This window comes from Cupressus sempervirens, chromosome 10 (assembly GCF_028749045.1).
Source record: "Cupressus sempervirens isolate cs-2001-9-10 chromosome 10, ASM2874904v1, whole genome shotgun sequence".
Taxonomy (NCBI): domain Eukaryota; kingdom Viridiplantae; phylum Streptophyta; class Pinopsida; order Cupressales; family Cupressaceae; genus Cupressus; species Cupressus sempervirens.
The window spans coordinates 879,239,290-879,265,486 of record NC_143127.1 but is presented as its reverse complement, the minus strand read 5'-3'; positions in this window follow the sequence as shown (position 1 = coordinate 879,265,486).

Below are 26,197 nucleotides of genomic sequence, written 5' to 3'. Positions count from 1 at the left end.
TATAGTCCTAAATTTTATTTAATTCTTATATTGTAACTTTAGTTTTTTTTTAATATAAATATAAAATCAAAACTTTTAACATATATAATTAATTTGACAAAGTTTTTAGAGTTAGTTATTGAATTTGATATAAAATATCCAGTCATTTAGCTAAATTAAGTTAGAACAGTTGAATTCTAGGTTTCATTTCATAAATTTGTTCATTCGAAGAGAATCTTTAAAGTAATCTCATATAAGTTAGATAATGGTAGTCAAGGTCCTTTTTAGCTCATTAGATTCTCACACCAAGTATAAATGTGTAGTTTTTCATGTCTTTATCTACATTTTTTTTTATCTACTTCTTCATTCAGACTTCCATTTACAAGCACAATCCTTTTCTAAATGGACCAATGCCAAAATGTATGGAAAAAAATAATATTTTGTAAAATATTTTTCACATCTATTTTATAAATATAGTGGCTTTCCCTCTCAAACTTTAAAATATCTACCTTAGGATCTTTGTAAATGACTAAATTTTATGAGCAAGTGCAAACCACATTCTAAATATACTCTGAAACCTCAATTTTTTAGTTTAATTTGTGGTGAACAAAAGGAACACTACTAAAAGAATGGTCATAATATAGTTGCCCCTTGTATGCTTGTGTAGTGATCAATTTTTTTTTATGCCCTGAATGATTGAGATTTGTTTGATCATCTTTCATTTTCTTGAATAAGTAAAACTTGGGCCAAACACTAGATTCATCATGGCCGTTTTAATGTAAGCACAAAAAATATAATCGATATCCATAGCTTACTCCCAACTACAAAACCTAGTATCAAAGCCTAGGATTTTGAATATCTTTCTCTCCACAAGAGAAATGAAAACCATAACCATCTCTTTTCCTAATATCAACTTGTGTTCCCTTCTTTAATTATTGATGACATATATGAATTTGTTTAGGATATTTTATGTCCCCAATTTTTCAAAAGTAGTACTCTATAAATATTAATTATTAGTTCTCTTAAATCAATTTAATTAATACACCATTGTATATAATAAATACAAAAGAAATTGTCATCAATATATTGAAATAAACTTAAATTAACGTTTTTTCCTTGAATTACGTGTAGAGTTTCTACAAAAGAATCATAAGTATAATGTAGGCTAATTTTGAAATCTTTAAATTAAAAGACTAAAATTTCCAAAATCAATGTTTATGATTAAGAAAAGAAGCAATTAATGGGTGCTAACCTGAAGTACAATCAAAACTCTAGACGCTAAGAGAGAACAATACTAGTTCCAAAATTAAATCTCCCTCTATCAAATACAACGGCCTACGAGTGACTAACCCGCAAGCCATGGTTAGAACATTCAACGAAAGACTTGGGACAAGGTTCAAAATCAATGTTGAATAAATATTTCTTTTGGACTTAATTGTTAATATAATTTAAAATGTTGATACAAAATAATTTGAAAGAAGCACATATTTAAATTGTCTAATTTGCACAATAAGCCAACAACTATGAGAAGACAATATTTTGAATGTTAATAAAAGCATTAAGAAAATAGATATCGCTCTTTTCCATTACATATTATTGCATGAAATTGAGTTAAATATTTGATGTTTGAAAGTGGAGGAATTGGACGTGTAGAAACTTTACCGACATGGTGAATGTAAAATATTATTTCATGGAGTGGGACCATTCAAATTTGTTTCTATTACAAGAGAAAAATTAATGAATTCTAGACCAGTGATTGACAATTCAATGAGAATGTAGGTGTACTATAACAATGCCTTAATAATATATAGTTAAAAGCATAGATGTGAAAGACCCTGTTTTGCCTTAAGCACACTTAGAGTTACTTAAGCACCTCCATCTACTTTCAGCTTTTTATTTTATTAATACAAAATATTTGTTTATAAAATGTTAAACTCCCAATACCTTGTAAATCATTATAGTTGGAGGGCTTCCAATAACATGTCCTTGTCAAATATGTTTACTCTATACAAAAGCTAATTTCAAATGTAAAAAATGACTTGACATGTAGTTTGGAATCATATTTAACTTATTTGTGGCTAGCCAATTGAAATAGTAAGATCCCACTTATTAACCTATGATTATTAGTTTCTTGTTCAGATTTTTCTTATAAATGTATGGTATAATAAGAACATTTAATAAGTACCCTACCATTGATATATTTATATTTTTAAATTTGTGGGCAATTGCTGAAAGCTTGGGGTCGTTTGATTATAAAATCTACCATATTTCTCTATCCTTTTAGTGCTTAGTCATCTATATTTCATAGGTTATGTGGATCAACTTATGTAGAATATCAATAATTCTCTAAACAAGGAATGAATTGATGTAAACAACAAACAAAGACAAGTGAGAAGAGAACATGATAATTTTTCTAATTCAATCCTAGGGTTTCATTTCTCTATTGTGTTTCTCCTAATGAGATATCATTTTCTTGTTGAAGCCTAGTGCAAGGGATAGATTAGGGATAAAAAAAATGGGGAAGCAAGGAAATAAAATTAGTCCCGCTATTTTAGGCTTTAGTGTTAAAATCAAAACCCGCATAATGAAGGGTTTGATTTACGGATGTTTGAAATTTTTATCTTCCTTTCAACTCTAGATTATCAGACTAACTAATTGTTTATTATTCTGGCTTACTTTTTCCTTGTGATGTTTTAGCCCATTGATATTTTACCTTATCAATTTTTTTCAGAGAGGGATTCTTAGATACAAATTGTAGGCCCACAGGTTTTAACCACATGTGAGAAACCTATCATCCTCCTTGTTGAAGTGAGGTTTAATGTAAATAGTTCACCAATTTTTCTTTGCCTATCTTCTAAGGTTATTGTTTGGGTACTTATATATTGTTCTTTATTTCAAATCATAGGCAAATTGAAGCTAAATTACAAGTTTAGTTTGTAGAGATGTTTTGAAAACTAAAACTCTTCAAACAAGTTTAGCTAAAATTCATATACCCTTCCACCCTGCCAAAAAAATAAATGAAAAATTGGGATCACATATGATTTGAGTGTGTGACTGATATACCCAAAAGTTATCAAAAATATGAAAACTAAACGTTTATTATTATCCTCTAAAAATCTACTTCTCCATCATATAAATTAATTATTAATTTTTAAAAATAAAACTTAATTAAAAACAAGATTAGCTGAAAAAATTCTAATGATGAATAAATTTCAATTCATTCTTCATTTCAAATTTTGTACTTAACTATTAATCTTACACACAGTTTTTCAATATCCTAAGAAAATAATTTATAAAAGCATTTTAACTTTCGAACCATTCTTTAACTTAAAACCTATAATTCAAAAACTTTTTTTCTTATCTTTCTAATTTTTTTTTGTGGACATGTTGAATTTTATTATTATTTTAAATCAGTAAATGGTTGAAGCCTTGTGTTATAACAGGTAGGGAGGAATAGGGTAAGAAAATCTCCACCCTCTATTGGGACTGAAATCCTATATTATATAGATTAAAAGCGACATACCCTTATTCACATCATCTCAATTAATTTACATAAAACTATTTTAATCAAAACACTCTTTTCAAAATATGAGAAACAAGGAAACTCTTCCTCACAACTACTTTTTTTTCTTAATAAAGATGTCTCTGCTCATTTCGAGATGATGCATATCATTCCATGATGATCTAGTACTTGTTCAAGATCAGATGGGGAATGATAAAGCATAATTTCATTTTTTCCTCTAATTTTTTTGGAATCATTTGTGAATATTGTTTAACATATACTGTTGCAAAAATTATCACTTCTACTTCCTGACCCTTTTTTTACTAACTCTAAAATCAGTTTAGCTACTTCTATCTTGATGTTTATATTTGATTGTATACTATTCTACCTTGTATCTTATTTAAAAAAATTCTTAAGACCTACTAACTATATGATGCTTTCTTTAATCATTTGGTTTTATCTTTAGGATAAAGTCAAAGCTGATTTTGCTAATAAGAATGAGATTTAGATTACTTAGTTTGTTTAAGAAGTCTATTTAATTTTTGGTTAAATTACTTCTAATTAGAGAATAAAATATTTTCACCATCAGTACCCTTGTTTGCTAGCTAATATGCCTCTTGATCACCTTCCTAGTATATATGTAGAATCTAAAAATCTTTGAAGAGATCGAGGACATTAAGCACTTCTTCCAGTTTCAAATTTAAAACCCAATTTGGAGTCCCCCTTTTTCTAATGGCATTTAAGACAATATTTGAATCTCCTTCAATAGTGAGTTTTTCTATACTAAGATTTAAGCACATTTGTAGACCTTCTACAAGAGCTTCTAGTTCAATGAGATTATTAGTGGTTGGTCCTATAAATTTATCCCTTTTTGCTCTCCAATTGCCAAAATTATTATGAATGATGCATCCTATTCCTACAGCACTAGGATTGCCTCTTGAGGGTCCATCAAAATTTAGTTTGCTCCAACTAATGGGTGGTGGAATCCATCTACATTATTCCCTTGCCTCTTTCTTCTATTTTTTTATATAGAAGTCATGGATTAATTAGGCTTTCCAACTCCTTTTCATTAGACCATCTCATTTTGAAAATGATCCTTCCTCTTTTAGGGTTTTACTAAGGTGAGAGTTTAATTTTTCATCAATATAGGTCTCAATTTTATTAATTATCTAACTTGCAGACATAGCATAATCATGAAATATTCTTCTATTCCTCTCTTTCCAAATGTCCCAAAAGAGGATAGATAGGAAAATATTCTGTAGTTTTCTATATATACAAATACTATTATCAGTTGGCGAGCCCCTAAGGATATCATCCAATGATTTTAGCAAAGGAGTTGTCCATTCCAGCATTTGTCTAAGCCAATCCCAATAGTATTGTGTATATGGACATTTATATAAGAGATGATTAGAATATTCACTCTCTTGCTTACATAGAACACATCTTCATGGTCCCTCAATGCCAATCTTCCTATGTCTATCCACTATTAAAGTTCTCTTCTGGGAGGTAATCCACAAAAATAATTCAGCTTTTGGGAAGCAAGATGAATACCAATAGAGTTAAAGGGGGATATTCACTTCTTCCCATATTTTGATGCCACCCTTATGAGTTTGTCATTTATCTCTAACTGCTTTATTTTCCACTTATGGATTATTTTTTCATAATCCTTTTTAACTATTGTTTGTAAGTCAATATTGTATAGAGGCTTCCATTCCCAACTTATACTTCCATTATTATCTTTTTTAGTTTTATAATTGCTAACCTTACACCCCCAAAGTTTGACTAACTGCTCTTTAAGGATGGCTGAAATTCCCATGCTCTCAAGTGGGGGGGTGACTATCCCATTAATCCTCCTAGAAGAGAGCTTCAACACCATTACCAACATTCCACATGAGTTATTTACTAATAAGGGTTCTTCTTTTTATTATAAAATTCTATCTTTGAGATCCATTAGGAAGGATCCTCATTCCAAACAAGGAGTAGGGATCAATTGCAATAAGGTTTTTGTTTTACATAATTTTAGCCCATTTTTAAATCTCTTTCAAGGAAAACATTCCATGCTAGTTTAGCCCCTAAAGCTTTATTATTCCAACTTAAGCTTTTTATACCTAGGTCTCCTACTTCCTTTGGTTTATATTATTTTTCCCATTTTATAAGAGCCAATTTTTTATGCTCATCACTATCATTCCAAAAGGAACCTTCTAAGTTTTGATTCAAGCTTCTTATTGATACTTTTAGATAGAGGTAAGAAGGAAAGTGAGTATGTTCGAAGGGCAGATAAAATTGCTTTGATCTTAGTAACTTTACCTGCTTTTGTAAGCCATTTATCTTTCCAACCTCTTATCCTTTTGTCCATCCTATCAAGGATATTGTGTCATCCTTTGTTCATTATATTGCCTTTTTCTATCTCTATTCTTAAGTATTTATAGGGGAATGTGACCCTTTTATATCGCATAATATTATAGATCTATTTTTCTATTTCAGGTTTGGTGTTAATCAAGAATATTTATTATTTTACAACATTCACTCTTTGACTTGAAGCTTCCATATACTATTGAATGATTTTCTTGATTTTTAGTTTCATTGTCCTTCTTGTAAAATTATATCAATTGCATATTGTTGGTGGTTTATAGACATTTTTAGTTATAGTAATACATATAATTTTCCCTTCAGATTCTACTTAGGTAATTTTCCTACCAGAGGCTTCTGCCATGATAATGTATAGGAAAGGAAATAGATAATCTCCTTGTCTTATACCTCTTGATGTGTCGAAGAAGCCTTTAGGGGTCCCATTAATAAGAATGGAGAATTTAATTGTTGAAATGCATTGATAAATAAGATTAATCCATTGGTGAGAATGAACATGTAGTTTCATGAACATGCTTGTCATTTTATTTTTATTGTTATATTGTAATGTTTCTTGTATAATGAGTATCCCATCTAGAATTGATCTTCCTGGTACAAATCCCATTTGTCCTTCTGAAATAAGATTAGGGAGAAATGTTTTCATTCAGTTAGCTAGAATTTTAGGAATGATTTTATAAATGTTGTTGCAAAGAGATATAGATCTAAAAACTTCTGGGTTTTTAGGATCATAAATTTTGGGGATTAAAATAAGAAAGGTAGTATTAATTTCTAACAGTAGCGACCAACCATTTATTGATGCTTCAATGGCTTTCTAAAGATCAATTCTGATAATATCCCAACATTTTTGGAAGAAGAAATCCTAGAATCCATCTAGAATTGGAGAGCTATTAGGGTTCATGTTGAATAATATAGATCTAACTTCTTCCAAAGATATAGGAGAGTTTAATGCTTTATTAACTTCTATATAAATTACTTTCACTATAACTTCAAGCATTTTTGCTTGACCTATCATATTCAAACTGTCAAAATTGTTTCGTAAATTATTGAAATGATCTACAAAAAGATTTGATATGTTGTCACTATTTTTAGTGATAGATCCTGAGGAGTCTTTAATATTAATAATTTTTCTTTCAGCTCTATTATAAAAAGTCTTATTATGAAAAAAATTTGTATTAGGATCTCCGTCACCTAGCCATTTTTCTCTAGATTTTTGTCTCCAAAAGACTTCTTCCTTTGCTAGGATGTTTTCCTAAATGGCAAGGAGTTCTTTTTCTAGTGGGAAGTTCTCATTATTCATAAATTCTTTAATTACTTCTATGTTTAATTTTTATAAGATTTCTTCGATGTCTAGTTTTTGTTTAAATCTATTGTTGAAAGGTTCTTTATTCTAGTTAAGTGTATTTTCTGTAATCCTTTTCATCTTAGAGACAAATATATACATTTTGAAACCTTCAAAATTGCTTTGATTCTGCCATTCTCTAACGAGTTCCATAAAAAATTTGTCTAAAAGCCAAAAAATTTAACATTTAAAGGGGTTTCTTGTGGGTTTAGAATGTTTCATAAATTCAATCCTACCAGGATAGTGGTCTGATCCTACTATAGGTAAAATTGAGGCTTTTAAGAATATCTATGTCTAGTCCACTTAGTTCTCCTTTGAGAAAGAACCTATCCATTTTCTCATCTATAAAGGAGAAGTCTAGTCCACTATTCTCAACATTGAAAATCTATGGTAAAAGTTCATTAATTAATTTCTCTTTTTACTTAGATAGCTAGTGTTTTTACCACAATGATCTAATGTCTTTAAATATCTTCTATGAATATTAATCCTATTAATGACATGTGGTCATTTGATGGAAGATTTGGGCTTAGGAGAAAATGGGCATATGCTTTTACTTTTTCTAAAAGTCATGAATCAAATTGGGAGAATGTGAACAAGTATAAAATTAATCTATACTTCGTCACGTCCATTAAATAATTTATATAAATTGTGTGAAAAGTTAATAAATCCCACAAAATTTCTCATCTTCTGACATGGGAGAGAAATGATTATTGAGTCTCCAATGCCTATTATTAGTCATTTATTATTTTTCAAAGTAGGAGATAGAGATTTAGTGTCTTGATTTTATTGAAAATATATTAAATAATAATATTGAAACCAAAATTTTAATGATGTTAGGCACTTCGACTCCACTGCAAAAATTGTAACTCCATTATAACTATAAGAATTTAACTTGTGAAATTGGTGACATTCCTTTTGTGATCTTACATATTTATCGCTTTAGACTCTTGATGCTTCTTTATAGTTTTTGAAGTAATTGAAACCAACCATAAAGATGGGGGGCTGACCCTGAAGTACAAAAAGGTTGAACGAAGTTTTTTTCTAGTTATGTGACTCTATTTTGATTGTAAGAAAAAAGCTTCTTTTACAACCATGGAAACCATCTCCACTTTGTTAATGGAAAGAGCAAGGAGAGATATTTTAATTGCATACATGTTTGTCGGGGCAATTAGTGTTCCAAAGAAATTTTCTCTTATTATCTTTTTCTAAAATTAATGAAAAAGAGTAGAAAATAAAGGAGGTGATCACCTTGAACTAAATTATACAACTAACATTTTAAAAAAAAAAAAAAATTGTTGAAGAGATAGTTACAAAATGATTTCTCTTGAAAGCTACACAATCATTTTCCTTTTCATTCTAGCACTAACCATTACACTTAAACTTGTCTTGTCTAGCATATAGGTACAAATACAACTCATCAATAGATCAAGTCCCAATCTAGGACTGTGGTTATTTTATGGAGCATTTCTTATGCCTTTGCAAACACAAGGTGAAAAATACTTTATGCATTATTGACTTGATTGATTCCATACTTATTTTGAGCATTCCCATACGATGGAAAAGGAAGAGACCTATGTAATATTTTTTTCTTTCAAAGATTGTTTATAGGCTCTTACTACCCACTTTTGACTTTCAACAGTTTGGTTATGTAACTATTTATATAGTTTTAGTCAACTGCTTGAACAATTTTTAGGTTGTATATAGTCACTTGTTGTTATAATAAATTTGCCGATGTGTTTGCATTTCATTTTCATATTCTTTGGGCTTGTTACAGCTGTATTAGAGCCAAGTTGTTTGAGAAAATGAATTTACATCGAATTGTGTTCCCAATGCATTCTTTAATTTCAATCATTGGAATAATTCTTTCTAGAAAAGGGAATTACCATGAATGGTTTCAAAAACTTAAAAATACTCTAATTTTTAATGATTTGTGGGATGATGTTTGTCAAAGTAACATGAAAATGAAGAGCTGGAGCCACCTACGGACAAATGGAAACTCATCATCTAGAAGAGTAAAGACAACAAGGCTTATGCTCTCATTGTTGCCTCCATTACTAAAGAGGTAAGCAGACTTATAATCTCTTATAAGAGTGCATTTGAAGAATTAAAGGAACTCAAAGATCTATATTATTCTCATTCAAAATTTGAAATCATTCAATAATTAATGAACTTATTCAACTTCAAAATGAAAGATAATGATGGGATGAAGTTAGGCTCTAAAATTAGGGCTTTATTTCATTATAATGAAGCCATAGGTGTAAAAGTAGATCTATAACTCACTTCTTTTATTAAATCTTTTTATCCTACCTATTCACACTATCTTGAATCTCTTCAAGCTAGTGAAAAGCTGAAAGATATAACATTTGAAAAAGTTGTGGAGAAGATTGTAGAGAGTGAGAAAGTATTTGGGAAGAATTTAAATGATAGGACTTTGTGTCTTGCACAAAAAAATGGGCAATCATTCAAGGATGAGCCTTCTAGACATGATAGTAGCACACAAAGGTCGTGGAAGAAGATAGTCTAGAGGCAAGGGGAGTAAAAATTACCAAGGTGATATCTACAATATTCTTAGCCACAACACTAAGATAGAGATTATCAATGAAAAGAGAGGCAATATATACAATGTTATAGATGTGGGAAAATGAGTCATAGTGCCAATCTTTGTCTAACTCCATTTGAGAAGATTTGTGACAAAAAGGAGAAGCCACTAGATAGAGGTAACCCTTCTGAATCTACACATTATGTTATAGGCTCACATTGTAATGTTGGGATTAAAGAAGTTTTCAGTACTTCAAATTCTAGTTTGAATAATACTTGGATGTTAGATACTGGAGCCACATGTCATATGACATTTAGAAATTTTTTATTTTGAGACATTCAATGATCAAGTGGATAGAATAGTATATTTTGCTACCAAATTTGAGTTAAAACATTTAGGCATTGGATCTATTAGACTTAAATTACCAGGTCTTGTTGATTATATACTTTCCAACATTCTTTATCTTCAATAATAAAGAGATATTTAATATCACTTGTGCATCTTAAACAACAAGGTCATTCAATACATGTATTTGATGGTATTATTTAGATTAGAAGAGATGATTATCATGTAATTGTAACGACTGAAGTGATGGATGATCAACTTTTATATTTTAAAGGAACTTCATCAAGTTCTCAGAATTATGCAAAATTTTCATTGCATGGTGTTAAATTTTGTTCTAGCTTGTTATGGCATACAATATTTGGCTACATTAACTACGATAGCCTCAAAATTATGAAACAAAAATTAACTTCAAGGACTTCCCACTATCAGCAAATTTTTTTATCAATGTGATGTTTGCATTTTAGGCAAACATAGCAAACAACATTTCCATGATTGTCTATTTTGAGCTACTAGAAAATTGGGTCTCATTCACTCAGATTTGTGTGGGCCTATGGATTTTCCATCAATAAATGGAAAAAAATAAATAATGAATTTTATTCTTAATTATAATAGGATGTGTTGGGTTTATTTATTAAAAGAGAAATCTAAATCTTTTGATACCTTCAAAATTTTCCATTTGTGGATTAAAAAAAAGATTCAATTCAATATTGGAACCCTAAGAAGTGATAATGGTTCTGAGAACATTCTAAATATTTTGAGAAATATTTGTAGAAAAATGGTATTAAGCATCGGATAGATATTCCTTATAACTTGCAACAACAAGGTGTGGCAGAACATATGAATAGAACACTCTTCTATTTGGTAAGATCTATGAATTTAAAAAAAATCTTAAATAAATGGTTTTGAGAGAAGAAATTCTTTGTGCTATCTATATAAAGAACATAAGTTCTTCTGCTACACTACAAAATAAAACTCTCTACAAAATATGGCATGGCCATATTTCAAGTGTCAATTTTTTTTGGGCTTTTGGTTGGTCCTTTTATGCTTTAATTCCTACCCAACTCATAAATAAATTGGAAGCTAGGAGTAGAAATGCATTTTTTTTGGGATATTCTACTACTTCTAAAGATTGTTGTCTATATGATGAGGAAAATTAAATTTTGTTATTTTTAGAGATGTTATATTTCTTGAATTTAGTTTCTCATCTTCATAGATTTCAATCAAAAAAATATTATCATGAATGGGATAATGAACTTCCAACTCTTTAAGGGGGAATTCCCTTTCTAGGTTAATCATTGGAAGTTATAGAGAATGAAGACAATATGAAATAGAAAATTTCTAAAGAATCTGAAATAGTTTGTGAGGAACCTATTGAAAAACGAGACAATAGTTCTAAAATCTGAAATTGTTTGTGAACAACCTATTGAAAAATAATATGAACCGGCATATGAAGACTCTAATTCAAAGGCTCATGAGATTGATAAAATATTAGAGCAATCCATTTGTAGAACAATGCAAACCATGAAAATTCCAAAATGGTTTGAAGATTTTGAATTTAATTTTTTTATTGTTGATGAACCTTCTTCATTTCAAGAAGAAACAACAAGTGATGCAAGGAGAAGTGCAATACAAAGAGAGTATGATGCTCTCATAAAAAATGGAACTTGGAGGTTAGTGGATCTTCCAATTGGAACCAAACCTATTGGTTGCAAGTGGGTATATAAGAACAGATATAAAGTTGATGGTTCCCTTGACAAACACAAAGAAAGACTTGTAGCAAAAAGATATGCTTAGAAGTCCTCTTTCTATACTACAAAATAAAACTCCCTATGAAATATGGTGAGGCCATCTGCCAAGTGTCAAATTTTTTTCAATTTTTGGTTTCTCCTGTTATGCTCTAATTCCTACTTAGCTCAGAAATAAATCTGAAGCTAGGAGTAGAAATGCATTTTTTCTGGGATATTCTACTACCTTGAAATCTTATTATCTATATTATGTGGAGAATTAAATTTTGTTATTTCTAGAGATGTTATATTTCTTGAATGTGAAAAGGATGCACACAGTATTGACAAACAACTTTCTCATCTTGATAGGTTAATGACACATTATAGTCCATTATAGACCATTAACAATATACTAAAAATACATTAATGAAACATTAACAGTAATTACTACCACAAAACTAGGAAAATTAATACTTAGATAAACCTCTATCAAAAATATATGTTTGGAAGTGACAAAGCCACCAAACATGGTCAAAATTCTCAAAGATAATATTAGGACAAGCCCCCACAAAAGTAACAAGATTTGATGAAAAAGAAAAATGAGACACTAGAATGAACCCTTTAAAAATTTCAACAATCATTGGATGACAAGGAGGAAAGAATCTAAAAGATACTCACATTATAGTTAAAAGAGAGGAAATTCACAACACACTAGCAGTCACCCATTAGAGAAAGCTAGACTATTTTTAGAGAGATCAAGGTTGACAAAAATATTTTGGTACACAAAAATAACCTATCATTCCTAGTGCAAACTATAGTCTCCCTATTTAGCTGAACAAAATATGGGTACACTAATGGAGGACCATCTTAGGTGTAAGGGCAATCCTCCATCACCCAAAAATATCGGCTTGCTAGTGGAGTTGCATTGTCATACCATATGTATTGTAGATTTTGTTAAGTTTTTTGCATAAAAATATTCTAATCTTGGATTTGAAAACCTTAGAAGATAAAAAACAAAGTCATACTTGGGCTAACTAGTGCTTGCAGATTTTAGGAATTATAGCTCAAGAGCTAAGAATTCTAAAAACTAGTTATAGATTATAATTGGACGTATATATTGAAAGTTATGGAATCTGAAAGTCAAGGTACCTAAAATCATAATTAGAGAAGAACTTATTTAATAAATTGGAAAAATATTTTAAATTTGATTTTTTTGTGCTCAAGGGCTAGTGTTAATGTCTAGAACCTTCCTAGGCATTAAAAATTTTCTTATATAAAGAAGGCCCATAGTAATGTTTAGGCAATTCGGGGTGGTAGTTTATGGCTCTATGATGAAGAATAATTTAAAGAAATTGACACTGTGGATTTTATATTGTATTTCTTAAAAAAAATTAATTCCATATTAGTGGAGATAATAAGAAGCCAATTTTATGTTCTAAGATTTTATTTCAGTCCTTTGTTTCTATGTGTATTTATTGTATTAAGGGTAGAACCCTTTATCAAGTGGTATGAGAATTGCCCCTTTTTAAGTTGTATTAGAGATGGAGTTCCTAAAAGTATAAACATATCATCAAATGTGAGGCAATTTGCACTGAGGTTTCAGTGAAAGCATAAAAATGCCTCTACAAAGGGAGCTTGGTGGAAGAGTCATTAGTGTTACACATGAGGGTTTCCAGATCCCTCTAAAGACTAATGCAAGCATTAGAAGAATAAATCTATTAAGAAGTGGATCTTGTTGTAAGAGAAGAAAGTGAGAATGAAGTAGAAGAAGACAAGAATGTCAACGAAGAGGTAATTTTAAACCCACAAGTAGAGATGCTTTTTAGGGCCATTTTTAAGACTTGAAAAAGAACTAAGTTTGAGGTTCCCAAATATTTAGAATATATTAACCTAGATTAATTGATCAATTGGATCAATGAATTAATAGAATACTTTAAGTAATAAGATATTGAAATTACATATAGAGTAAAATTTATGAAGGCTAAACTAAATGCCCACACAAAGATATGGTTGTAGGAGATCCAATAGGAGCTAAATAGAAGAGGGAAGGATAAAATTAAAATATGGGACTAGATGATAGCTAAGTTGAAGAGAAAATTTATTTCCATGGATTACAAGCTTCATCTACTGAAGAAAATGCAAGGGTTGAAGCAAGTAGGAAGATTTGTGTAGGAGTATACAAAATAGTTCTACCAAGTTCTCATCAGAACTAGCTAGGCGAAAGCCAACAAGGAGAAATTTGCATATTATTTTCATGGTTTATGGCCAAGAATTTAAGAATAATTAAGGATCATTGAAATGAATAGTATTGATGAGACATACCAATTTTCCTTAAGAGTTGAGTAAAAGATAAGGAATAAGTTTGATAACAAAAAAATGGAATATGTCATGGTAGAAGATCTAGCACATGATTTTATGGACGCTAAAATGATGATTAGAAGAAGAAGGATGAGGGTAGAAATAAAAATCAAAACCAAAAGGAAAACCTTTCCAATCATTTCAATGATAAAAATAATAGAGATGAGAGAGGAAGAGGAAGAGGGAAAGGATCTGGAAGATTAGGTTTTTGTGGAACCTATTTTCATACTACAGAAGAAGGCATAGGGAATTTGGTTAGCCTTAACTTCAAGGAAGGATATATTAGACAACTAAATTTCAAACCAAATTTGTACACATATTTATGAGGATGCCAAATCATCATATTTTTGAATGTGATAAAAAGAGGACAAAGCCTATTTAATGGAAGAGACACACTAAGTGGTGAGAATGAGCTTAATCAAAGGAGGAACTTGGTTTACACAAAGGGAAAATTTGAGTATCATTAATGGTAGAAGTAATAACAATATGCTGTCATAAAATATAGTCTAAAAGTCAAAACTTAAGAGACATAAACACTTGCATCCATATTTTATTGCTTGGGTGTAGGATTACCACATGGTCATGATCATTGAGAAAGGATTAGTGAAATTCAAGATTGGAATCTTCCACGATGAGGTGTTATGTGATATAATATACCTACGAATATATGTCATGTGTTGTTTGGTAGAATGTGACATTTTGATAGACATGTTGGACATGATTTTGCAATTACCTACATTTTGAAAAAGGATGGAGTGAAACATAAGTTGAAGCCATTGAAGGATATAGATAAAAATGTATACAGTGTTGCAAGAGTACATTTTCTTGATGAAAATTATTTCCTACAGGGTATGAGGTGTTAGCATATGTATTTTTCTATAATTCAAAAACATGGTAAAGAAGTAGAAGAGGTACCTACATAAGTTATTGAATTATTGGAAGAGTTTCTAGATATTGAATATGATAATGTACCAGATGGATTGCAACCAATATTGAAGATCAGCCATGAGATGGACTTGATTCTAGGAGCCAATTTTTCAAAAGGGAAGCACATAGAATGACATCAACATAAAGTGAAGATTTGAATAGAGTTTTTGTCCATTTATTATACCAATAGACTTATCACAGACAAAAGAACAAGGTAGTTCTAACCCAAATTCACCCAAGTACGAAGTGTTGAAGGATCAACTACATGCATTTGGAAAAACTATAGAATCTCATGGTACCAATGCTACTATTTTACCTACAATTTTTCCAAAAAACATGGATAAGCAATCAAGTTAAAATCCTAGGTCTAAAATTTCTTCCACCCGAGTTGTAATAGATGTCTCTTTATTGAACATGCACGAATCTTTTCCACAAATGCATGGTTTTCTTCTAAACATGCATGCAATAGGATTAGACTATTTTATGTGGGAGAGAGCTCCAGGCTTAAAAAACATAGTTGAAGTTTTTGCCACAATGCCATGCTCAACCTATTCTGGTTATGTCTCTAGAGGTTGTGATGGAGGACTTTGAGTAATAGTATAAGCATGCTTCGATATGTAAATTTATTTGAATTAGGATTATGTTATCTTCATTTGAGGGATAGATTCATCATTCATAGAATGTGGAAGGAGATATGAAGATCATGTTGGCTGGAAATAGTTGTCTTTGTTGTTTTCTCTTGCATGTCTAAGCATGATTGTGTTTCTGAAGGTGGTCCTTACTTTTACAACCATGTGGGGTTATATGTTAAACTTTGGCATTTAGGATTTAATTCTACTAAGGATATCCCCTTGGATATGCTAATGCATGTTCCCCTATCACATCTTCATCTTCAATTCTAGCAAGAAGACATTATTTGTCATAGTGTTTGTTTGTCTTAGTGTTTCTTTGTCTGGAAAGACAGTTGCAATTGTGAATCACTGTCTTGATAATAAGGTTCCCTCTTATGCCGTAGTCTGCGTTGAAATTGATTTGAATAACCCAATACCAATTTCTATGGAAATTTGTCATTGGTTTTCTTGCTTTGTGCAACAATTGGATATTAATCCATTCCTTTCCGATGTTAGATATGTCATGAGTATGGTCAAATTCTAGTTTTAATTGATTTGAGGTGCTTGAAAGTATGGTTTTAGAGGAGGGTATTCCTGCTAGTATCTCAACTGATTCAATTTGTGATGGTGAAGCTCTACCTCATGATTTGTGTGAAGCATCTCAAGTTGTGGTTCATTAGCCAAATAAATTCCCTATTACTCTTGAATCTGGAGCTCTGGTAACTCCTTTGGCACCTCAAGATAATGTTAGTGCTTTGGAAGACTTAACTCAAGATGTGCTAGCATTTGGTAAGGGTAAGGGGTCCCTGCTCCCTTTTAGTTTTCTACAAAGACCTTTTAAGAGGGTTTCTCCTCTAAAGAGTGGGCATTAGAAAGACCAAGAGAAGCTCAATTTTATAGGAGATATGTTGATAGTGTTTAGTGTTGTGAAACCCTAGGATGCTCATTTCCCTCATCCTACTTAGTACTAATCAGCCTCTTATGGAATGTCAGTGGTTTGAATAGAATACCTAGACAAAAGGCTATTCAGGATTTCGTGATTGATCATTTTCCATATATTTTTTGTGTCAAGGAGACTAAGATTTTAGTGGAGTCTATGGGCTGATTTTCCTCTATTATTTGGCCTCGCAGGAAATGCCAATGTGTTGGGGCTGTAGGGATGGCTATTGGTTTGGCTATCTTTTGAGACCCTCATCAAATTTTTCTATCTTTGGTGGCTTCTTCTATAGAATTTGGTGAGGTGATCATGATTACTAATGTCTATGCACCTACCAATTTTGTGGTAAATGTCAGACTCTGGAAGTATATTTGACATGTTATAAAATTTCATTCTTATAATCCTTTAGTGTTAGCAGGATATTTTAATTCATTTTTAAATCTAGAAGAGAGGTGAGGTGGGTTGGCCCAGTTAGGGCCTCCATCTAATCTTTTAAACTAGAATATAGATCTCTTGCATCTTTCTAATATTAAGCCTACTAATGGTCTCTACACTTGTAATAATAGAAGGAAAGGAGTTGATGCTATCTCATAATGTCTTGATAGATTTCTAGTTTCTTTCTTTTGTGTTAGTGCTACTCTCATTCTCTCTTCTACAATTTTAGATTGGAAGGTTTCTTATCACTGGCCAACAAAATTTTCTATGACTAGAGTGATTATTCCTATAAGTCATCATTTTATGCTTTATTGCATGTGGTTTTTGTGTGTGTGGATTGTGGGCCTCTTAACCTCATAGTCACTTCAACATGGTCATTACTTGTAGAGTTAGCCTAGAATAAACATGGAGCCATTTATCCAAGACACCCAACAGAGTGACTTGTTGCCTTCTAACTAGAAGGATTTTGTCTGTTTCTTCTCAGATTGAGGTGCAGGAAACCAAACCATCTATTATGAATGGTTTATGAAAAGTATGTGATTATGTAATTAATCTAGATACTATGCAATTCATTCTAGTACAAAGTAAATGAAATTAAGCTAAATGAATGTATCCTTAATCTAAAATGATATTAAAAATGCTAACAATATTGAAAGCTAGAATTTAAAATGAGTAATCACTTTGACAAAAATTCAATGCAATTAGAATTCCAACATCTACAATGAGGAATTAGGAGTCTCTTAAATACAATTCCTCAAATCCATCAACTATTCAGATCAATAGTCAGGATTGAAGATAAGATTCGGTCAAAGTGGAAAATTCTTAGTATAGGTGTAGTTAACTAACTTAGATCTTGAGTGTAATGAATAGTTAACTAAAATTCACCTAAGTGTGAGAATGAGTGAATTAAGTCAATTCCAATTCTAGAGGTAGATAACTTGGAATTGTCATTTTTGAACTAAAGAGTAGAATTTGGAGAGTTATTTAATTTAGTGAAATGAGACATGACCTCATAAATACCTTTTCATTTAATTGAATAATCATATTCAGTTAATTCAAGTGAGCATAATTATTAAATTAAATATTTTTAATTCCTTAGTACATTAGCCTTAGGAGATAATTCAATCTAATTAAAATATAAATACTTTAGATTAAAATAAATCAGAATCAATAAATTTAAAGAAAAAATAGAAAGCATAATGTATAGATTAAGAAATGAGATTGGTTCTGACATTGATTCCATAGAGATCAATTTATAAGCTTTTAAAGATTTTCTCAAGAATTGAGCTTAATCTTAATGGATCCAAGTAGAACACCTAGATACCGAGATTGATAATAATTTTAAAGGTTTTCTCTAGAATGAAGCTTACCCTTAGGGATCCATATAGAACACTTAAATACTGGAATTGATAACACAAAGATTGTTAAATTTCATAGAATTGTTCCTAGACTGAGACTCAATTCTCAGGAGTTGGGGTTTAGACTGTCTGGATGCCTATCCATTAAAAGATGACAACATCAATAATGATTCATAGAATTACCCTCAGATAGGAGTTAGGGTTTAGACTATCTTGATACCTATCCATTAAATAGTGATTAACAACAAGATTCTATAATTATCCACAGAATGAGGCTTAATTCCTGACAAAAGTTAGGACAATCTCTAGAAGGAAGCTTAATCCTTAGCACAAGTTGGAATTATCTCCATAACAGAACTTTATCCCCTAAAGTCTAGATAGAACATCTAAATACTCGTCCATAAAAGATAACAAGATCCAATCATGAGTCATAAAATCATCCTTAAAATGAGGCTTGATCCTTAGGAGTTAGGGTTTAGATTGTCCCAATACTTGTCCATTGAAATCTGACCAAAAATTGTTATAAGATTGATTAGCTGATCGAAAAATGAAAGAAATGACAAAAATGCTAGGAAGAGGGGAACAAGATGCCCCGATTGATGAGATGCCCCTAGTAATGAGGACATAAGATGGGAACAAGATTCCCTAAGTGATTAAGATTTAGATTATTCAACTTCAATGATGTAATCATCTTGCCCCCTTAGGAGCAAAATCGAAAGATGACACACTAGAAATACAATGTAGAGCAATAGACAAAGTGATACATAAGAAATCTAAGATTCATCAGAATAGAGAAGATATTAAAATGATTAGAAGAAAAATTGGAGTCAATTCAAAGTGATTTTGAGGTCCAAAAAACCAAGATTGAACAAAAGTTGACCAGATTTGCCCATAGTTGACTATTTCTAGATTTGTAATGAAATTTGAAGAAATTTTGAGTTGAAAAGATTCCAATATTCACAAAGTATCATAAAAATGAATTGCACAAGTGTTCAATCGCATTGGTCCCACAATTTTAAAATGTAATTTTGAGTTGTTAATGTGTGTCAAATTTCAAATTTGATCTCGAAAAATGGGTTTGGAACATCCAAAGTAGCCAAGAAGGTATTAATCGATATTTGTGCAGTTGTGAAGAACATGATTCTTTAAAGAAGCTAACAATTCCTCATCACAGAGGATGCACGTAGATATGTGATCAAACCATGTGCTTATGCAATGAAACCCTATGCTAGATGCAACCTTAAAATAGATGCAACCCTAGGTTTGGTTACCAAGCTTCAATAATTATCATCACTAGGCATATAAAAAACCCCATATGTCATACATTTCCCACTAACATTGCAATCGTGGAAATATGAGTAGGACATATGTTCTAGTTTTGTTGGGATTAAATGTAAGCATTCAAGGCATAAGAAGCCATAATGACTAGAACATTTATCCCTTTTGATGTAGCAAGTTAACATAAGCATCAAATCATAAATGCTAGGATGACCAGAAAGTTGCTTGCATGTAGACAAATTAGACACATGGAAGATCCCTCTTATGCTAGTAATTAGTAAGTATTTTGTCTGTAATGGCCGTTGTGTCCATAACCTGAGATAAAAGTTTGCTAAATATGTTCACAGTGACCCATATGTTCACTTAGGAAGACAAGTATCAATATTTATTGTAGCATAAAGAGTTCACTCCAACAAACAAGGGGAAGAACCAACATTATTAATTTATCCAGATAAAAAGGAGTTGAGGTACACATGGCCATCCAATATGAGATGGAGGCTCTTATAGTGGACACCAATCTTATATAGATACTTTACATCATTTTGAACTAAACCACAAATAAAAAAAAGACAAAAGCTCAATACATCCAAACAAATTCATCATTTCAAGTTCAAATTTTTGTGTTATAGGATTGATATCAAGTGTGAATGTTCAGAACATGTGTAAAAGAAGTCTCTTTATTAGGGTGATGATAGTAGATGAATATAGTTAGAACAACTAGTGACTAAAGTCAAAGAGGAATCTTTAGTGTGAAGATCCTAAGTAAGATTGAGCAACAGTAGACAGACACAACCAGAATGACTGGTGATTGATATGAGAGAAATCTTCCATGAGAGGGATCTTGGATGTGACACAAGAAATAGTTGGAACAACTAGTGACTATCATGAAGCATATTTCTATTAGGAGAATCTCAAAAAGAGTGACACAAGTGATAGTAGGAAGAAGCAGTTAGAATAACTAGTGACTGTCATGAAAGAGATTCTATCAGGAGAATCCCAAAAAGAGAGTGACACTAGTGATAGTAGGAAAACACAATTAGAACAACTGGTGACTATCACAAAGGAATTTCTATGAGGAGAATCTTGAAAGGAGAGTGACACTAGTGATGGTAGACACAATTGGAAAACCTAGATATTGTCATGAAAGAGATTTTATGATACAATAGGGTGTTGCTGTTGATATGTTCTAGTTTTGTCGAGATTAAATGTAAGAATTCAAGGCACGAGAAGCTATAATGACCAGAACATTTATCCCTTTTGATGTAGCAACTTAACATAAGCATCAAAGCATAAATGCTAGGATGACTAGAAAGTTTCTTGCATGTAGTCATTCTAGACACATAGAAGATCCCTCTTATACTGAGTAATTAGTAAGTATTTTTTCTACAATAGCCACTGTGTCTGTAACCTAAGATAAAAGTTTGGTAAATATACTCATAGTGATGTATGAGTATCAATATTTACTATAATGTAAAGAGTTCACTCCAACAAACAAGGGGAAGAACCAACCTTACTAATTTATCTAGATAAAAAGGAGTTTAGGTACACACAGCCATCCAATACAAGATGGAGGTTCTTATAGTGGACACCCCTCTTATATAGATACTTTAGATAATTTGGAACTAAACCACAAATAGAAAGAAAAGAAAAGATCATTCCCCCAGTCCTTACTTCTCTAGTCAAAAATTACATGTTTGAAAGAAGTCTCTTCAATAGGGTGATGACAGTAGATGGACATAGTTAGAATGACTGGTGATTAAAGTCAAAGAGGAATATTTAGCATGAAGATCCAAAGTAAGACTTAGTGATAGTACATAGACACAGCTAGAATGACTGGTGACTGATGTGAGAGAAATCTTCTGTGAGAGGAATCTCAAACATGATACAAGAAACACTTGGCAGATGTAGTTGGAACAACTGGTGACTATTGCAAAGGATATTTCTATGAGGAGAATCTCGAGAAGAGTGACACTAGTGATAGTAGGGAGATGCAGTTCGAACAATTGGTGACTATCTGTAAAAGAGATTTCATGAGGAGAATCTCGAAAAGGAGAGTGACACTAGCAATAATAGGCAGACACAATTAGAGCAACTAGAAATTTTCACGAAGGAGATTCTATGAGGAGAATCTTAAAAAGAGAGTGACACTAGCAATAGTAGGTAGACATAGTTGGAACAATTGGTGACTATCATGAAAGAGATTTTATGATACTATAGGGTGTTGCCCTCAAGCCATGACAAGATTCAATCCCTAGATACATGAGCAAAATTTAGTAAACTAAATCAGGAAGCAAAAGCAGGAAAACAAATACACAGGATGTTGGTAGATGTGCTACAAGATGGAGAATTGGGAATAAGAGGCACCTATTTACCAGGTTTTCACCTTCTTGGCAGAACTTTCTTTTTTTGGTACCATGACACCTATTTCCAAGTTTTCATCAATGGTACTATTTTTTTCTATTTGTTTTGTATTTTTCTTTATTTTTTTTATTTTTTTGCTATTTTTTATTTTTTCAATTTTTTGGTATTACCAAGGCACATATTTGCTAGGTTTTCACTAGGGTAATTATTTTTTAAAGGAAATTTTGCAAATTTTTAGATTTTTTAGGACATTTAAGTATATACAAAGAAATTTTGTAATTACATCAGTTGTATAACTACTTTAGGTGGAGAGTGTTGATAGGCTCCTTGAGCACCTTCCCCTTAGCTATAGAAAGCTAGTAAGCACTAGATCCAAACACTGCAGTAACTATGTAAGGACCAAGCTAGTTTGGTTTGAACTTCCCTTTTTGGACTCTTTGATTCTAGTTCTTAGGGTTTTCTCTTAGAATGAGATCATCCAATTGGAAGTCACGTAGCTTAACTTTCTTATTGTAGCTTCTAGACATCTGTTGCTGATAAGCTCAAAGATGACCACACACCACTTGTCGATATTCATCTAACAGTACTAGATCATGAAGTTGAGATATTTTTAAGTCATCATCAGTAATGAGGCCTTTCATAGAGGTTCTCAAGGTAGGAATCTCAATCTCTATTGGAAGTACAACATCCACTCCATAAACCAAAGCAAAGGGCATTGTACCTATTGGAGTTCTAATACCTATTTTATATGCCCATAAAGTAGGATTAATCTAAAGGTGCTAGTCCCTTCTAGATTTTCTAATTGTGTAGTGTAGGATATTAAGGATCACTTTGTTGGATGCCTCTGCTTGACCGTTACCTTGGGGGTAATAGATAGAAGACCAATGTTGCGTGGTTATAAAAAATTTGCATAACTCCTTAACGTCCTTGTTTTTAAACTATCCTCCATTGTCAATAATAATGAAGGAAGGTACACTATACATACATATGATGTAGTTTCTGATAAATAGAGCTACAGTTTTTCCATTGGCTATTGAAAAAGGTACTACCTCAACCCACTTTGTGAAGTAGTCTATAACTATAATAATGAACTTATGTCCATTAGAAGAAGATGGGTGAATATGACCCACAAGATCAAAGGCCCATTGTTGGAATGACCATAGTGTGATTGATGGAATGAGCTCCCTAGCACAAGCATGAATCATATTCCCATGGATTTGGCACTACTTGTAGGATTTTGTATATTTGATTGCCTCTTTCTCCATATTTGGCCAATAGTAACTAGCTCTAATAAGTTTGTGAGCTAGTGTCAAGCCATTTGAGTGAGACCCACAAATTCCCTCATGGACAATGATTAAAGTGTTTTTGGACTCTTTGAACTCTAGACACCTAAGGAGTGTTCCATCGAGACCTCTCCTAAACAAGTCATCAACAATAATGACATACCATGAAGCATTATAGATAAGGTGACATTTTTCATTTTGGGTTACACTGCCTAGAATGGTTTGGTCACATAGATAGGAGTAAATGTGGTGGTAGTAGGATGAATCTTGTCCTACAATAGAAAAAATTATCCTAGATTTAGGAGTATTAGAGGAAGGGTAGAGTAATGTTTCCACTAGGAACTTGTATTATAGATCATTTTCAGGCATTTGTAACATGGAAGCAAGAGTAGCCATTGCATTTGCTACTTTGTTATCTACTTGAGGAATTTTTTGAAAAGTGATATCTACAAAATATTTCTTCATGTCATCAACCATGCATTTGTAAGGGATCAATTTCTCATCCTTCATCTGATATACATCATTAACCTAGTTGATGATGAGCTGAGAGTCCCTAAAGATGTTCAATTGATCCACTCTCCATTTAGTTGCAATCTTCATGCTATTAATTAGAGCCTCATATTCTGTAATGTTCTTAGTACAAGGGAAAAAAATCTTGTATGCTTTAGGTAGTGAATATCTCTATGGTGTTATAAAGAGTAACCCACTATCGGATCCTTGTTGTGTGAAGGAACTATCAAAGAACATCACCCACATTCAGTGTGTGAGCATCAAAATTGATTCATCATGAAAATCAATGTTTAGTGGGTGAAGACTCTGCATAGGTGCATTTGCTAGCTAATCAGCAATTTCTTGTCCCTTGATGGCCTTTTGTTCAACATACTAAATGTCAAACTCACTTAGTATCATGAACCACTTAGCTAATCTTCCTGTTAGAGTCACCTTCTTGAGTAAGTACTTCAGTGGATCAATTTTACCCACTAGTTATTTAGTGTGAGTGAGTATGTAGTGTCTCAACTTTTGGGAAGCAAAGAAAACTGCCAAGAAAGCTTTCTCAATGATACTATAATTCATCTAATAAGAGATCAGCATGCAACTCAAATAGAAAATAGCTCTTTCCTTGTTATCATTATCTTCTTGAGCCAGTAAGATACCCAAAAATGTTTTTGTTGCTGAGATATACAAAATTAGAGGCTTCCATAGATAGGAGGCATCAAGATAGGTGGATTAGCAAGATATTGTTTTATTTTTATCAAGATCTGATCACAATCTAGACTCTGGTTATATTCCACACCTTTACGTAGACTCTTGGTATAGGGTTGTAATCTATCCACCAATTGTTAAATGAGTCTAGAAATAGATTGAAGTCTTCCCTATAAGCCTCTAATCTGACTGATATTATGGGGTGGAGGCATATCCATATTCACTTGAACTTTCTCTAGATCCACCTTGATTCCTTTTATAGACACAATGTATCCTAGCTGTTTTCTTGATGTGACACCAAATGCACATTTCTTGGGACTAAGTCTTAGACTAAATTTTTCCATGCAATCTAGGATAGGTGCCAAATCTTGAAGATGAGTATTTAATTTTTCACTCTTTACCAAGGTATCACCCACATAGTCCTCCATGGTCTTATGCATCATGTCATGGAAAATTGTAGTGATTACTCTTTGATATGTAGCACCGACATTTTTCAAACCAAATGACATCACATTCAAACAAAAGGTTCCCCATGCACAAGTAAAAGTAGTCTTTTCTTGATCTTCTAGTTCAATTTTGATCTAATTATAACCAAAAAATACATCCATGAGTGAGTACATCTTATATCCTACTATCATGTCCACTATCACATCAATATTAGGAAGTGGAAAATCATCCTTAGGACATGCTAAGTTTAGATCTTGAGAGTCTTTACAAACTTTGATAGATTTTTTGTGTTTAGAGATTGGAACAATGTTAGATATCCATTCAACATAATCAATAGTGCAAATAAACCAGCTTTCAAGAGCTTTTCCAATTCAAATTTGATGAGCAATGCAACATGAGGATGCATTTTCCAAAGTTTTTGTTTAACTAGTTTAATGCCTAGTGCAATAGACAAGTGATGTATAATGAGATCAGGATCTAACCCTGGCATGCCTGAATATGTCCATTCAAAATTTATCTTTTTCTTTTGGAAGAAGGAGATGAATTCCTCTTTTTCCTCTGGAGACAGTGACTATGAAAGATGTATCATGTGAGGGTGCTCTTCTATTCCCAAGTTGTTCAACTATGTAGGCTCTATCAATACTGATGATTTTTCTTGGAAATGACTTGGAATCACATCAAATATCTCATCTGCAAGCACCTCAAACAGGTTTTCACCCTTGGATCTGTCTTTTATTTTTTACTTTTTTTGGTTTTGACACTACCACAATGTGGTTTCACCATCAAACCTTCTATTTTTTTTCATTTTAATTGTATGACTAAGATATTTGATATCAGCTTTAGTCATGTTGATGCTTTGTTCACTAGTGGAAGACATTACTAGTTCAATAGAATTTAGATAGTACAAAAGAGCATAGTCAGTCTAGAATGTCAGGACTTCACTAGATGTTTTGGAATTTCAGTCTATAGGCTCAGGATATGTGAGTGAAAGAGTAGTCGCAGGTTCAATTACATTCATGGTATAGTCTTTGAATGCTTGGACAAGCAATTTGAGACTTAGAGCAGCTTCGTCCACAATTGTGTTTGAATGCCTTTGAGCACTAATGTCATCAACTGAACACTTGAGGACACTAGTTGGATTAAACTCATTTGACCTAACCCTAGAAATTTCAACTATTTTGAGTTGGTCTTCATAAGCGTGAAC